Source organism: Pongo abelii, chromosome 20, assembly GCF_028885655.2.
Source record: "Pongo abelii isolate AG06213 chromosome 20, NHGRI_mPonAbe1-v2.0_pri, whole genome shotgun sequence".
In the NCBI taxonomy this organism is placed as follows: Eukaryota; Metazoa; Chordata; class Mammalia; order Primates; family Hominidae; genus Pongo; species Pongo abelii.
The window spans coordinates 14,936,879-14,954,301 of NC_072005.2; the positions used below are offsets into that span (position 1 = coordinate 14,936,879).

Sequence of the window (17,423 nt, forward strand, 5' to 3'; positions counted from 1 at the left end):
ATGTTAGATGAACACATAGATAACTACATATAAGATCTTAGTGTAGACAAAGTATTTTAACTAACGCAAGAAACAAAACTAAGAAAACAGGCATATTTTTAGGTAAATAAAAGTTAAAACTTTTTATGACCAAAAATGTTTCCTTAAATATTTCCTTAACAGTCAATGAGGAGGGCAATATAATTGGATCACAGTTGTAATCCCAGCGCTTTGGGAGGCTGAGTAGGGAGGTCACCTGAAGCCAGGATTTTGAGAACAGCCAGGGCAACATAGTGAGAACCAGGCTCTATAAGTAAACCAAAAAAAGTTAATGATCCCAAAGAAATACAAACTACCAAACTACCATCAGAGAATACTATAAACACCTCTATGCAAATAAGCTAGAAAATCTAGAAGAAATGGATAAATTCCTGGACACATAAACCCTCCCAAGACTAAACCAGGAAGAAGTCAAATCCCTAAATAGACCAATAACAAGTTCTGAAATTGAGGCAGTAATTAATAGCCTACCAACCAAAAAGAGGGCCAGCACCAGTCAGATTCACAGCTGAATTCTGCCAGAGGTACAAAAAGGAGCTGGTATCATTCCTTCTGAAAAGACTTCAAACAATGGAAAAAGAGGGACTCCTCCCTAACTCAATTTATGAGGCCAGCATCATCCTGATACCAAAAACTGGCAGATACCAAAACTGATACCAAAAATGTCAGGCCAATATCCCTGATGAACATCTATGCGAAAATCCTCAATAAAATACTGGCAAACTGAATCCAGCAGCACATCAAAAAGCTTATCCACCATGATCAAGTCGGCTTCATCCCTGGGATGCCATGCTGGTTCAACATATGCAAATCAATAAATGTAATCCATCACATAAACAGAACCAAAGACACAAACCACATGATTATCTCAATAGATGCAAAAAAGTCCTCCGATAAAATTCAACTCCCCTTCATGCTAAACACTCTCAGTAAACTAGGTATTGATGAACGTAACTCAAAATAATCAGAGCTATTTATGACAAACCCACAGCCAATATCATACTGAATGGGCAAAAGCTGGAAGCATTCCCTCTGAAAACTGGCACAAGACAAGCATGCCCTCTCTCACCACTCCTATTCAACATAGTGTTGGAAGTTCTGGCAAGGGCAATCAGGCAGGAGAAAGAAGTAAAGGGTATTCAGATACAAAGAGAGGAAGTCAAATTGTCTCTGTTTGCAGATGACATGATTGTATATTTAGGAAACACCATCGTCTCAGCCCAAAATATCCTTAAGCTGATAAGCAACTTCAGCAAAATCTCAGGATACAAAATCAATGTGCAAAAATCACAAGCATTCTTATACATCAATAACAGACAAACAGAGAGCCAAATCGTGAGTGAACTCCCATTCACAATTGCTTCAAAGAGAATAAAATACCTAGGAATCCAACTTACAAGGGATGTGAAGGACCTCTTCAAGGAGAACTACAAACCACTGCTCAAGGAAATAAAAGAGGATACAAACAAATGGAAGAACATTCCATGCTCATGGGTAGGAAGAATCAATATCGTGAAAATGGCCACACTGCCCAAAGTAATTTATAGACTCGATGCTATCTCCATCAAGTTACCACTGACTTTCTTTAGAGAGTTAGAAAAAACTACTTTAAATTTCATATACAACCAAAAAAGAGCCCTTAAGCCAAGACATTTCTAAGCAAAAGGAACAAAGCTGGAGGCAATGGTTGGCTCTCAGGTGACCTCAGGTTCATATTCACGGTTCTTGTTCTTCCTGACATTTCCTACAGTACCCATTGGGCTCTGGGACTTACTCTACAAGTTTTCTGAAAGGAAGGTCTCTATGGAGAAGTGTAAATTCCTCTCTAGCAGGTTGATGATGGAGATGGAATCTCTGTCTCAAGACAAGGCATCAGGAAAAGTTGAAGCATTATCTGTACTTGAGCCAGACTAAGGACTCCAAATGAAACCACCATGCTCTTTCCAGCCCAAGGTTGCATATGCTGAGGGGACAGCAGCAAAGGAGATATTTATGGCTTCGTACATCTGCTCATTAGATACCTTTCCTCCTGTTATTCCAACCCTAAACACATCAGTTTCCTGGGGGACGTTGCCCTGCACTGAAACAAATGTCACTGTTGTGTTTTTTTCTGTATCCTCTATTCCCAAGACACTATATTAAAAGCGACGTGTATCCAGGCTTTATTACTTCTTCCCCATGGACTTCCTTGACTTCCAGAGTCCCATCCTCCTAGCACCTTCTCCCAACCTTCAGCGAAAATTTTCTCCAAAGTCTAAACTGAGGAACCTGTCTTGACTAGGTCCCTTAAGTCTCCAAAGCACTGGCTTGTGATAGAAACATAGCTCTTGACATACCCAGGAAAAGGCAATTTACCTTTGCAAGAAGGAGATGAACTGTGTTCTGTTCATATAGAAACATGTCTTGGCTTCATGTTGCTTTGGCCAAAACATTAGAATTTCATACTTTTTTTTTTTTTTTTTTTTTGAGAAGGAGTCCTGTTTTATCACCTGAGCTGGAGTGAAATGGTGCAGTCTGGGCTCACTGCAACCTCCACCTCCCGGGTTGAAGTGATTCTCTTGGCTCAGCCTCCTGAGTAGCTGGGATTACAGGCACCCGCTACCATGCCCAGCTAATTTTTTGTACTTTTGGTAGAGATGGAGTTTCATCATGTTGGCCAGGCTGGTCTCAAACTCCTGACCTCAAGTGATCTGCATGCCTCAGCCTCCTAAAGTGCTGGGATTAGAGGTGTGAGCCACGCCTAGAATCATAAGCAAGCCAGCAATCTAGGTGAGCGCCTGGCCTAGAATTTCATACTTTTTAACACAGGTGAAGGTCTGTCATTTAATCCTTCATTTGTCAAACATTTGGCCATTGTAGGATATTTATTTAGATCTGTTTTTTTAATGTTGCCCTGAGATTAGTACCATGTAAAGCTTATCTTATTTAATTTTTCAGAATTTATTTTTGTATTTATTTAGATTGTCAGATGAAATTGTATGTATTTATTGTGTGCAAATTTTTGAAGTATATATACTTTATGGAATGGTGAAATCTAGCTAATTAATATATGCATTATTTCACATAGTTATTATTTTTTGGTAAGAACACTTAAAATCCACGTTTTCAGCATTTTTCAAGAATACAATCTAGCATTAAATATAGGTACCACAGGGCACAATAGCTCTTGTTAACTTGCTTCTCCTAGGGAGAATTTTATATGCTCTGACAAACATCTCCCCACATCTCTTCCCTCAATGGTGGTCCCTGGTAGCCACCATTCTACTCTATAATTCTATAAGATAAACTTGTTTACATTCCATATAAGTGAGATTCTGTGATATCTTTCTTTCTGTGTATAGTGTATTTCACTTAACATAATATTCTCCAGGTTCCTCCACTCCTAGGCATGTACAATAAAATAAAGAGACAACTGAGATGTGACACACGCAGGTGGAAAATGCCTTATAGTTCTTCTGAGTGGATGAGATTGTACGTATGGAAGAAACTATCTTTAAACAAGGGAAAAAGATATGAGCAAGGGGACCGCCAGTCAGTAGCACAGTTCCAAAACACACTACTATGTCATTAATAAAAATGTCAGAGGCCGGGCATGGTGGCTCACGCCTGTAATCCCAGCACTTTGGGAGGCTGAGGTGGGTGGATCACCTGAGGTCAGGAGTTTGAGACCAGCCTGACCAACATGGTGAAACCCCGGCTCCACAAAAAATAAAAAAAAATTTAGCCAGGCGTGGTGGCAAGTGCCGTGCCTGTAATCCCAGCTACACGGGAGGCTGAGGAAGGAGACTCGCTTGAACCCGGGAGGCGGAGGTTGCAGTGAGCTAAGATGGCGCCATTGCACTCCAACGTGGGTAATAAGAGCAAAACTCTGTCTGAGAAAAAAAAAAAAAAGTGTTGGAACAGGCAAGCAGGATGAACTGATTAAGTTCACAGAAAAAAATGGGTGGATTTCCAAGTTTGTGCCAAAGGACAGCTGCAACACATTCAGCTTTGCAGTGAGGAATTTGGGGGACTCATGCTGCAGGATACCAGAACCAGCAGTCCACAGATCCTGGGGTTCATGATGACCCTGTAGTGCAGGGGGTGACCGATAGTCACAAAGTGATCATAGGCCATCACAGTCTGCAGAAATACATTCATCCCTGCAAAGAGTAGGAAAGGTTTGTGATTCTGGAAAAGTTTCTTGGGAAAGGACATTGCCTTGCTTCTTGGAGACAGAAATTTGTGATCATGAAGGGAGACCTGCTTCCAGGGGTCCATATGGGGAGGAGATTACACCAGCGTCCTTCCGCATTTGCTTTATTATACTCAGGGACATCATCTCTGTCCTCCTCTGCCTGGCTCCAAATATTCACATTAAAAATGTTTAGATTCTTTTTATTTTTAAGTTCCAGGACACATGTGCAGGATATGCAGGTTTGTTACATAGGTAAATGTGTGCCATGGTGGTTTGCAGCACCTATCAATCCATCACCTAGGTATTAAGCCCTGCATGCATTAGCTAGTTTTCCTAATGTTCTCCCTCCCCCAACCCCACCCCACAAACAGTCCCCAGTATGTGTTGTTCCCCTCCTTATGTCTATGTGCTCTCATTGATCAGGTCCCACTTATAAGTGAGAGCATGTGGTATTTGATTTTCTGCTTCTGCACTAGGTTGCTGAGAATAATGGCTTCCAGCTTCATCCATGTTCCTGCAAAAGACACGAACTTGTTCCTTTTTTTATGGCTGCATAGTATTCCATGGTGTATATGTACCACATTTTCTTTATCCAGTCTATCACTCATGGGCATTTGGGTGGATTCCATGTCTTTGACATGAACAGACACTTCTCAAAAGAAGACATTCCTGTGGCTAACAAACATATGAAAAAAAGCTCAATGTTGTTGATCATTACATAAATGTAAATCAAAACCACAATGAGATACCATCTCATGCCAGTCAGAATGGCGATTATTAAAAAGTCAAGAAACAACAGATACTGGTGAGGTTGCAGAGAAATAGGAATACTTTTACACTGTTGGTGGGAATGCAAATTAGTTCAACCCCTGTGGAAGACAGTGCAGTGATTCCTCAAAGATCTAGAACCAGAAATACTATTTGATCTAGCAATGCCATTACTGGGTATATATCCAAAGGAATATAAATCATTCTATTACAAAGATACATGCACTAGTATGTTCATTTTTAGACTCTCATAACCTGCTCTGCTATCTTTTAATCTTGGGAATATCTGTAATGCTGATAATTCTTGTTGCATCAATTTATTTCTCCAGCTCTTCTGGAAACTCCAACTATTAATAGAAATCTTATCTTCCTCATTGCCGGAGTATAGCATGTGGTAAAAATACAAAAATAGACATGGAGAAAACTGTAGGTAAAATTAATACACATTTAATTTCAGCAGAAGTATAAAAGACTTGCATGTCTGTAGGGACCAGCCCTACAGGGTCTGTGGGTTTTTCTCCTCGTGGGTGGAGATGATAGATCGTAGAAATAAAGAGACAAAACAAAGAGAAGAAAAGACAGCTGGGCCCGGGGGAACACTACCACCAAGACGCGGAGACTGGTAGTGGTCCCGAATGCCTGGCTGCACTGTTATTTATTGGATACAAGGCAAAAGGGGCAGGGTAAGGAGTGTGAGTCGTCTCCAATGATTGATAAGGTCACATGAGTCACGTGTCCACCGGACAGGGGCCCTTCCCTGTTTGGCAGTTGAGGCAGAGAGCGAGAGAGAGCCATTATTTCTTCTATGCATTTCAAAGACTTTTAGTACTTTCACTAATTCTGTTATTACTATCTAGAAGGCAGAGCCAGGTGTACAGGGTGGAACATGAAAGTGAAACATGGGCGTGACCGCTGAAGCACAGCATCACAGGGAGACAGGCCTCCAGATGGCTGCGGGTGGGCCTGACTAATGTCAGGCCTTCCACAAGAGGTGGTGGAGCAGAGTCTTCTCTCACTCCCCCAGGGAAAGGGAGACTCCCTCTCCCGGTCTGCTAAGTAACGGGTGCCTTCCCTAGGCACTGATGCTACCACTAGACCAAGGTCAGCTAGGTAAGTGGTGCCTTTCCAGGCGCTGGCATTACCACTAGACCAGGGAGCCCTGTAGTGGCCCTATCCAGGCATAAGAGAAGGCTCACACTCTTGTCTTCTGGTCGCTTCTCACTGTGCCCCTTCAGCTCCTATCTCTGTATGGCCTGGTTTTTCCTAGGTTGTAACTGTAGAGCAAAGATTATTATAATATTGGAATAAAGAGTAATGCTACAAACTAATGATTAATGATATTCATATGTAATCATATCTATAATCTATTTCTAGTATAACTATTCTTATTTTATATATTTTCTTTATTATACTGGAACAGCTTGTGCCCTCGGTCTCTTGCCTTGGCACCTGGGTGGCTTGCTGCCAACACATGTCTGTTTCTCCCTCAGGTAGATCATTTTATTTTTCATTCATTTATTAACTCCCCTGTTGTCTATAAGTGGATGGTGCTTTTTTACCTTTGGCTCTGGGTCTTGACAATAACTCAGTTGGGAGGAGTGTGTATCCCTACAACGATTGATGCACATCTTGAACATGTGGTATGGTTTGTCTAACAGACTGTGAGCAGTTATGAGATGTTTAATACCTGTGAAGAAACTGTAACAGGCACTGTGAGATTCCACCACTTCTCTTAATCTTCCTCTCTCAAATTGTCCTGGCTATCCAAAATTCAAGAACCAACTAGATTTGGGCAGTCCTATGAAACGAATATTTTTATTTCCTTAAAAAATGCATAAGTTCTAATTCCCAATGTAAAAACTTCTCCATCATAAACTCCTACAGGAAGAAAAAGCATGATATTAAACCATTTATTATTGAGATAGTTTGTTACATAGCAGTAGCTTACTGATACATTAATCAATGCAAACAGAACTAGTGACATTTGGAATAATTTTCTGCCTCTTCTTTTCTCACAGTTGTTCTGACATTTCAAGAAAACATTCGTGATTACCTGGTTATTCATGTTTATTTCAGATAACTGTATTAAAGTGAGACAACTTTTAGATTGCCTTTGGGGTAACCAGGAGAGGTTGAAAGGATATATAGGTTTTTGCAGGGATAAATTGTGACTCTAATTCACAAGTGTCTATTGACAGAGGTAATATTGGGCAGAAATTCAATGTCTTGTGTGAGTCATCATTTGATCATGAGGACCAAAGAGAGTGTAGACTATTAAAGGAACAAAGCAAATTATGATAAATTTAATACACATATTGTTCACTTACCTATACTTTAATGCTTATGACACAGTTTTTAAAGGAGGAGATATTTTTAGAACAATGCAAGGAGTCGTATTTGTAGGGAGCAGTAGAAAATTTTAAGCGGAAACAGCAAGATGATGCAATGAAATAATATAGACCATGACACCAAATCCTTCACTCAGATGAAGAAACCTGATTACACATGGACACCAAGCCTCCACACTTCAAAGAGTAGATGTACCTCATCAAAAAGAAATATTCTGTAGTCATTCAGTGCATGACTGATCATTTCATTCCATCACATTTAATGTCATCTGTGACTAAGGAATTATGAGATCAACTGATACATGAAAATGTGCCTTTCTATGTAAACTGAACCTAAAACACGTATTTGATAAGCTATATTTTCCTACCTACTCTTTATCAGAAAATATAGGCACTATTGACATTGAGCTGAAATAGAGCATAGGACCCCAATGAGGAGAGTAAAATGCCTTGCCTAGCTATAAAACACACTATAATTGAAAGGAGTTAGTTAGCTTGCCTTAGGTAGATAGCTAAAATAAGGATCCCTGGAGAGTCTTTGACTCATGGGCCAGTACCTCATCCCCACATAATATAAAAAAGACGGCCTGGGGAAAAATTCAAGCTGCTGGCACCAATAAGGGAACAAGCACAGGGGCTTGTGTCTGGAGACATGCCAACGGCTGCACAGATAGGAAAACCCATGGCCCATTTAGGTAAAAACTTTCACAAATCTCTGGCTCACTCAGATAAGAAACAAGGCCTGGCACAGAAATGCCTTTGTCCTTTGTAGACTCAGTGGGCTCCCAGGAAAAAGCTTTTTCTCCCTTTGTGGGCATGGACGCAGTGGGCTCTGGTGGGTTCTGGTGGGCACTCTACTTTCCTTGTTTTGGACTAGAAGTCTGGCCTCTATGAATTCAGCCCCTGATTGATCCTGGGCAAAGGTCTTGAGCCAAGCTTTCTGAAAGGTCCCAGGCCAAGATCCTGAGCCAAGCTGAGTCAGCATTCTCCAAGACAGCCTGCAGACTAAGCACATTGCTTCCCCTTTCCAGTCCATAAAAATCTCAAAACGGGCCTCATAGGAGGCATCCCATTCAGGAACCCCTCTCTGCTGGCAGAGAGCTTTCTTATTTTCCCTCCAACCTCACCTTTGTGTCCACGCTCTTTAATCTTCTTGAAGGTAGGACGGAGAGCTCTGGGTATTATCTCAGACAAGAGGCTGTTATATGTTGGTGCATTGCTAAGACCTCAGCAGTATGTTCATGTTGACATTTTCAGGAAGAACAGCTAAGGTTTTCATAGAAAAGAAAATGACAGACTCAGAAATAGAAAACTGTGGGCTCAGATATTCATCTACCATAAAATTATATTAATGACCTTACAGTTGCCAAGCATAGTTAATTCTTTGGGATGAATATAACTCACCCCTGTATGAGAAAACCTTCCATTTGTTTCTGGACCTAGTTTGGATATAATTTTAGAAAAATGACAAAGGACAAAAACAGTTGCATATCAGAGCAGAAAGCTTTATTAAGAAAAAGTGTACATTTTCTAGTGTCGTCAAGGTTAAAGAAATCTAAAGTCCAGAATATAAATACTAGGAGAAAATTCTACTTTCACAGTCTGATCCATGAATCATAATTTCTGGCTCAGGGATTTAGAGCTCTGATATCTCAAGAACTTCTGGAAAATGGCCCTCTTATTTCTGCTCTCTGAAGAATCGATTCAGAGCTCTCTTTATGTCTTTATTCCTCAGGCTGTAGATGAAGGGGTTCAGCATGGGGGTGACCACAGTGTACATCACTGAGGCTGCAGCATTTGAGAGTGAGTTATGGGTTGCAGCAGAACTAAGGTACACACCTACGCCTGTACAATAAAATAAGGAGACAACTGAGAGGTGAAAAGTGCACAGGTGGAAAGTGCTTTATTCACCCCCTGAGCTGATGAGATTGAACATATGCAACAAAGTATCTTAAAGTAAGAGTAAAAGATTCCAGCCAGGCATCCCCCACCCAGCAGCACACTTGTAAAATTCATCATCACGTCATTAACAAAGGTGTCGGAACAGGCAAGGTGGACGACCTGATTAAGTTCACAGAAAAAATGAGAGATTTCCAATTCTGTACAGAAGGACAGCTGCAACACCATTATGCTTTGTAACAGAGAATATAGGACGCTCACAATCCAGGACACCAGAACCAGCAGTCCACAGAGCCAGGAGTTCATAATGACTGTGTAGTGCAGGGGGTGACAGATGGCCACAAACCGGTCATAGGCCATCAGTCAGGAGTAAGCTGTCCAACACTACAAAGAGTACAAAAAAGCACATCTGGGTGATGCAGCCTGCATAGGTGATGACTCTGCTCTGTGTCTGGATATTCACCAGCATCTTCGGGACAGTGGTAGACACAAAACAGATGTCTGCAAAGGACAGGTTGGAGAGGAAGAAGTACGTGGGGATGTGGAGGTGGGAGTCTGAGATTGTGGCCAGGATGATGAGCAGGTTCCTGAGCACGGTGACCAGGTACATGGACAGGAACAGCCCAAAGAGGAAGGGCTGCAATTCTGGTTCCTCTGAAAGTCCCAGGAGAAGGAATTGTGAAATTTGTGTCTCATTCCCTGGTTTCATCTTGTTGATGTGACTTCCAAAAAAGAGAGAAAGAGAACATGACACAAGCATGCATTACAAACATATCAGAAATATTCTCACTTGTATTCTATAGTCAAGAAGTTAATATCAGCCAGGTACAGTGGCTCACGCCTGTAATCCCAGCACTTGGGGAGGCCGAGGTGGGCGAATCACCTGAGATCAAGATTCAAGACCAGCCTAACCAACATGGCAAAACCCCGTTTCTACTAAAAATACTATATATATTAGCAGGGTGTGGTGGCATGGGCCTGTAATCCAGGCTATTTGGGAGGCTAAGGCATAAGAATTGCTTGAACCCAGGAGGTGGAGGTTGTAGTGAGCCAAGATCATGCTACTGCACTCCAGTCTGGGCAACAGAGTGAGACCCTGTCTTAAAAATGAAATAAAATAAAATATAAGTAAGTAAATAAAAAATTCCCTACAATTTAATGATGAATGAAAAATACAAGTACGTTTTTAAAATGCCATACACTATGTAGATGGTGATGCATCCTATGAAGAAGGAGGTTAGAAGGAAAGAGTGGATGGGGTATTAGATTTTCCCGGGTGTTCAGGCAGGACCAGCAGAGAAGGTGACAATTGAAGAGACACCATAATGAAGACAGGGTGGGGGTCACTGTGTTCCCTGCAGAAGTGTGTGCAACGCAGAAGAAATGACCAATGAAAGACCTTGAGCAATGTGCTTCTTTCAGATATTCAAGGACTACGAAGAAGACAGTGTGGCAGGGGAATGAGCAAGAGGCGAGAGCTGTTGGAGGATGTTGGAGAAGGAAGTGTCCTCATAGCTGCTGAAACTTGAAGACACAAGGAGTCCCTCTCTCCAGATATTGATGCATTTTCACTGTATTAATTTGGCTGCAAAGGTGTTTCATGAAATGCAATGCATGCCCATTCTGCTTACTGACACTTTCCTGAGATCTGGCCTTTATCTGATGGGTTACCTTTTGACATGTAGAGCTCAGGTGCCCTATCTCTGAAACCTGTGCTCACCCTAAAGTCGTGCACCCACACATGCGCACACACACAGAGACAACTCACCCATACATGCAGCCGTGGCTTCCTGGGGCCATGTTACTCCCTCATGCTTCTCATCCCACTCACAGTATTAGAAAGGAATGGATACCAGGCAAGTTCTTAATATCAAATTATCTTTCCCCACGAGGATACAGATATGGTACCTAGAAGTTCAGGTTTGGAAACTTCTCATGCATATGGAACCTCGAGATTCCAATTTGGGATGGCCTTTTCCTGCCTTATGTTTAAAGAATAAAAATCTGCTTAAGGTGGGCAGATCACGAGGTCATGAGATGTAGACCATCTTGGCTAACACGGTGAAACCCCGTCTCTACTAAAAATACAAAAAATTAGCCGGGTGTGTTGGCAGGCGCCTGTAGTCCCAGCTACTCAGGAGGCTGAGGCAGGAGAATGGCGTGAACCTGGGAGGTGGAGCTTGCAGTGAGCCGAGATTGTGCCACTGCACTCCAGCCTGGGCGACAGAGTGAGACTCCGTCTCAAAAAAAAAAAAAAAAAAAAAAAAAAAAAAAAAAATCTGCTTAATAAGCAGAGAAGTGGCTGGCTTGGTGGCTCACGCCTGTAATCCTAGCACTTTGGGAGGTCAAGGCAGGCAGATCACCTGACGTCAGGAGTTTGAGAACAGCCTGGCCAATACGGTGAAACCCTGTCTACTAAAAATACAAAAATTAGCTGGGCTTAGTGACACGTGCCTGTAATCCCAGCTACCTGGGAAGCTGAGGCAGTAGACTCACTGGAACCCAGGAGGCAGAGGCTGCAGTGAGCTGAGATTGTGCCACTGCACTCCAGCCTGGGTGACAGAGTGACTCTGTCTCAAAAAACAAACGAACAAACAAAAAAGCAAGAGGCAGAGAGAGAAGAATCAATTGGATCTGAAGGGAAAAATAATCTAATAAGCTCACATAGTCCCTGAGAGACCTTAAGGAAAAAAAAGCTTCCTTAGTTTTGAAAACTTTCTAACTTCTCTTATATCCCTGAGGCCCAGCAAAAACCAGAAAAGACAAAGGGAAATGTACCAACTATCAAACATGGTGATAACTTTTCTGTGTCAAGACACTGATATGTTGAGAACCCCTATGGAAAAAAATGAGCAAATGATATAAACCAACTATTCAAAAAGGAAATACAAAAGGAACTGCTGGGCCAGCTCGTTTATTGTGCCAGGGTCTGTCCTGTGCATTGTACGATGTTTATCAGCTTCCCTGTTCTCTACTGACCCTCTCCAGGGAGACAGCCAAACCTGTCATTGCTCAGTGTTCCCTGGGGGACAAAATTACACCTGGGTGAGAACCAGTTTTTAACATAAAAATCACAAAATATTTCCATACCAGTTATCAACTGAGAAAGGAAAGGGGAAGACGAGCTTAAAAAAACAACAACAACTCATAGTCAAATATAAAAAGCACATGTGTTATGCATAGCAAACTACTCAACCTTTGTGTAAACACTGTATGAATGTATATGTGTGCATTCAGAAAGAGAAGGTTTATGAGAAACTAAAATCTTATGGAGAAAAGAATATAAGTGAGGATGCTATTAGGTTAAGAACGGTTATTTCATTTTATGGCTGCATAGTATTCCATGGTGTATGTCCTTTGTAGGGACATCAGTGAAGCTGGAAACCATTATCCTCAGCAAACTAACACAGGAGCAGAAAACCAAACACCGCACTTTCTCACTTAACAGTGGGAGATGAACAATGAGAACACATGGACACAGGAAGGGGAACAACACTCTAGGATTGGCTAGGGGGTGCGGTGGTGGGAGGGAGAGCATTAGGAAAAATAGCTAATGCATGCTGAGCTTGATATTTTGGTGATGGGTTGATAGGTGCAGCAAAACCATCATGGCACACATTTACCTATGTAACAAACCTGCACTTCCTGCACATGTACCCCAGAACTAAAAATAAATATAAAAAAAGAATAGTTATTTCAAAACAGCTGTATGAAACAACAGAGAAGGAAAGTCTGAAAAAACATTATAGAAAAATATGACAGTAATAATTTACTGACATAAAAATGCACCACTAATTCATGGTGAAATGGCCTCTTCTTGGAAATTGAAGAATATCACAGGAAAATGTTTAAAATGTGGGGAGGAAACAGTATCTAAGGTTATAATTTCATCTTATATAAGCATATAAAGCTTCAAATGTTTAGGAGAGATAAAGGTGAGGTTTAATCGGATGCTAAGGAATGATTTTCAAATAATGACCAAAGTGATGCAACTTCTTCAATTAGATTGAATGGAAAAAGTCAAAAGACACAATAAGGAATAGCAGAGGTATGAAAAGAAGCTGGGAACACGGCCAGGCGCAGTGGCTCATGCTTGTAATCCCAACACTTTGGGAGACCAAGGCGGGAGGATTACGAGGTCAGGAGTTCAAGACTAGCCTAGTCAACATGGTGAAACCCCGTCTCTACTAAACATACAAAAAATAAATTAGCTGGGTGTGGTGGTGCGTGCCTGTAATCCCAGCTACTAGGGAGGCTGAGGCAGAAGAATTTCTTGAACCCAGGAGGTGGAGGTTGCAGTGAGCCAAGATCACCCCATTGCACTCCAGCCTGGGCCACAGAGCAAGACTCCATTTCAAAAAAAAAAGAGTAGAAAAAAAGAAAGAAAAGATGGTGGAAACATATATGTAAAAAGAGATTTATTTAGTGAAATGATACAGAACAACTTTCTACACTTTTAAAACAACGAGGGGAAAACAATATAACCAATGGATGGATTTGGCTACATATGATTTATAAACTTTCACAAACCCCCTCAAATACATCAATACTTACATAAAAGAAGTAAATGACAGATCCTAAAATTGATGAAAAACTCCAATTCTTATGTTTTAAAGAATGCAGTCAGGCTGGGTGTGGTGGCCCGTGCCTGTAATCCCAAAAGTTTGGGAGTCAGAGATAGGTGAATCACCTGAGGTCAGGAGTTTGAGACCAGCCTGGCCAAAATGGTGAAAGCCCGTTTCTACTAAAAATACAAAAATTAGCTGGGCATGGTGCCGGGTGCCTGTAATCCCAGTGAATCAGGCTGGGCATGGTGCCGGGTGCCTGTAATCCCAGTGAATCAGAAGTCTGAGGCAGGAGAATTGCTTGAACCAGGAAGGCCAAGGTTGCAGTGAGCCCAGATGGCACCGCTGTACTCCAGTATGGGCAACAGAGCGAGATTCCATCTCAAAAAACAAAAACAAAAACAAACAAACAAACAAAAAAACCCACAAAAGAATGCAATCAAAAAACAGGGACAAAAACAATACAAACCCATCATATAATAGCAACAAACTTGGGTAGACAACCTGCAATAGAGTGGTAAAGGTCTAACAAACACAAATATATTCGGTGTCACGACTATGAACATAATTGCAAAGTAAAGGTCATTAGTACACACCACTTTGCACTTCTTACGTACATTTTAAAATTTCATTCAATTACCCAAACAAGAGACAATCCTACAAAATGCATGCCTCATGAACTGCTGAGGTCAGATAGTATTGAGAAGGAATTCATTGGTCTAGATCTCTCTCATCAATATGAAAACATACTCAAACATGCCTCTTTTTAAAAATAAAAAAAGAAATACCCTCACTTCAGTGTGTACCCTCCACAGCTGATGTCCTGTTTCTCTTTGGTATTTAATTGCAAAGATCCTTGGCTACACGTTCTCCTTTTATTGGAACCCCTTTCAAAACCCCCACATTCTAGGCCAGGTGCAGTGGCTCATGCCTGTAATCCCAGCACTTTGGGAGGCCGAGAAAGGCAGATCCTTTGAGGTCAGGAGTTCAAGACCAGCTTGGCCAACATGGAGAAACACCTTGTCTACTAAACATACAAAAATTATCCAGGTGTGGTGGCATGTGCCTGGAATCTCAGCACTTTGGGAGGCTGAGACAGGCAGATCACTTGAGGTCTGCAGTTCGAGACCAGCTTGGCCAACGTGGAGAAATCCTTGTCTACTAAAAATACAAAAATTAGCTGGGCGTAGTGGCTTGTGCCTGTAATCTCAGCTACTTGGGAGGCTGAGGCAGGAGAATGACTTGAACCCCAGAGGCAGAGGCTGCAGCGAGCCGAGATCGCGCCACAGCACTCCAGCCTGGGCAACAGGGTGAGACTCTGTCTCAAAAAACAAAACAAAACAAAAACACAAAAAACAGTTTCTCCTCTAATTGGACTTTATTGCCATTACTTTCTGTATTGCAACTTCCATTGCTGAGCTCAACATTCATTTATATTTTTGAAATCATAAAAAAATGGAGCAATTAATTAATCAGGCAATCAAGAAAACAGTCCCACAATCTCTCCACTCCGGATGAGGCTGGATTTCCTCTCAGGTGACTTCAGGTTCATGGTCACGGCTTCCATTCTCCCTGACTATCCACCGTAGTAGGCAGTAGGCTCTTGGACTCACCTTGCTAGGTTTTCTGAAAGGAAGTTCTCCTTGTGGAAGTGAGAATTCCTCTCCTGATGGTTGGTGGTGGAGACTGAAGTTCTGTCCCTAGAGAAGAAAGCAGGAAATGGTGGAGCATCAGTATCTGAGCCAGATTTAGGACCCCACATGGAAACCATGTCCCATCTAGCCCAAAGTAGCATGTGCTGAGGGACAGCAGCAGAGGAGAAATTTACCGCTTTGTGCATCTGCTCATTAGGCAAACTTCCTCCTGTTATTCCAGCCCTGAACACATCATGTCCCTGTGAGACATTGCTCTGCACGGAACTTTTTTTTTCTTGCATTTTCTGTATCTAAGACACCAGGTTAAAAGAGAAATGAATCCAGTTTTATTACTTCTTCACTATGGACCTGCTTGCCTTCCAGAAATGTAATCCATTAACACAGTATCCCAATCCTGGGAGAAGGTTTTCTCCACAGTCTAAACTGAGGAGCCTGTCTTTGATTAGATCCCTTGGATCTGCAGAGCACTGACTGTGATGGGAACACAGACATTGATATCTCCAGAGAATGACTCTTCCCCTCTTCAACAAGGGAGTGAATTGTGTTCTCTTGATAGAAAATCATGAGTTCTATATTGCTTGGCTTCAAGATTCTTTTGCCAAAACAAGGTAATTTTACATATTCCCTCAACCATATATCTCTACATACACAAAAAATTAAATGTTATTCAGTAAAGTTAGTAAAACAAAACCAAACCAAACCCTCCAAACCATTATTTGAAAGAATGCAATCAAAATAATAACAAAAAAAATCCCCTCAGAACCCAGGATATGAAAGCATAGAATGTGCACAATTTGCAAAGGAGAAAATTAAAAGCTACTAAACCCTCAGATAGAGAATACTCAGCCTCAACAGAAAGTGAGGCTTAAAACTTAGATGACAGGTTGGTAGGTGCAGCAAACCACCATGGCACATGTATACCTCTGTAACAAACCTGCATGTTTAGCACATATATCCCAGAACTTAAAGTAAAATAAATAAATAAATAAATAAGAAAGTCATGGCAAGTAAAAACTCTTTAGTGTTCCCATTTTGACCTATCAAATAACACTTATTTTACTCATGCGAATATTTAACAAGAGAGAAGATACTGTGACCTGTCTGTCTTGTGAACTACTTTTGTGAGGTAGTATTTGTAAGCAACCCATTGGTCTAGATCTTTCTAATGAATATAGAAACATGCTTCAATATACTCATCTTAATTTTAAAAATAAGCCCTCAATTCTTTGCACATCAATCCACACCTAATATTCTACATTCTCCTCTCCTACTTCGTTTGTTTTTGAGATGGAGTTTCTCTCTTGTTGCCCAGGCTAGAGTGCAATGGCACGATCTCAGCTCACTGTAGCCTCCGCCTCCTGGGTTCAAGCGATTCTCCTGCCTCAGCCTCCCAAATAGCTGGGACTACAGTTGCCCACCACCACACCTGGTCAATTTTGTATTTTTAGTAGAGATGGAGTTTCACCATGTTGGTCAGACAGGTCTCAAACTCCTGACCTCCGGTGATCCACCTGCCTTGGCTTCCCAAATTTCTGGGATTACAGGTGTAAGCCACCGCACCCGGCTCCTTTCCTACTTCTTTAACTGCCAAACTCCTAGGTTCTGACTTTACTGGAACCACCTTATGTCTTCCATTTCTTCTTCAATCTCATCCAGTTGAACCTCCATATCCCTCAATTAATTGTCAACAATAATCCCTGCATTGCTGAGTCTTACAGACACATTTTAACATATTAAATAAAGTAATTATAAATTAGTCAACCAGGCAAACAAACACACATGAATCTCTCACCTGGCTTGATACTAGGTGACCTTAGGTAAACATTCTTGGCTTCCATTGTCTTTGAACATTTCCTGCAGTACTTTCTGGGGTCTCAGACTCACCTGTATGGGGTCTCAGAGATGAAGGTCTCTGTGTGGAAGTTTAAATTCCTCCCTGGGTAGTTGATGATGGAGACTGAAACCCTGTCTC

The 17,423-nt window shown here is 41.5% G+C and overlaps 1 pseudogene; it reads right to left on the reverse strand.

The window, feature by feature from the left end:
- Positions 1 to 8,876: 8,876 nt before the first annotated feature.
- LOC100445662 (olfactory receptor 7A17-like) lies at positions 8,877 to 9,940 on the reverse strand (annotated as a pseudogene).
- Positions 9,941 to 17,423: the final 7,483 nt, after the last annotated feature.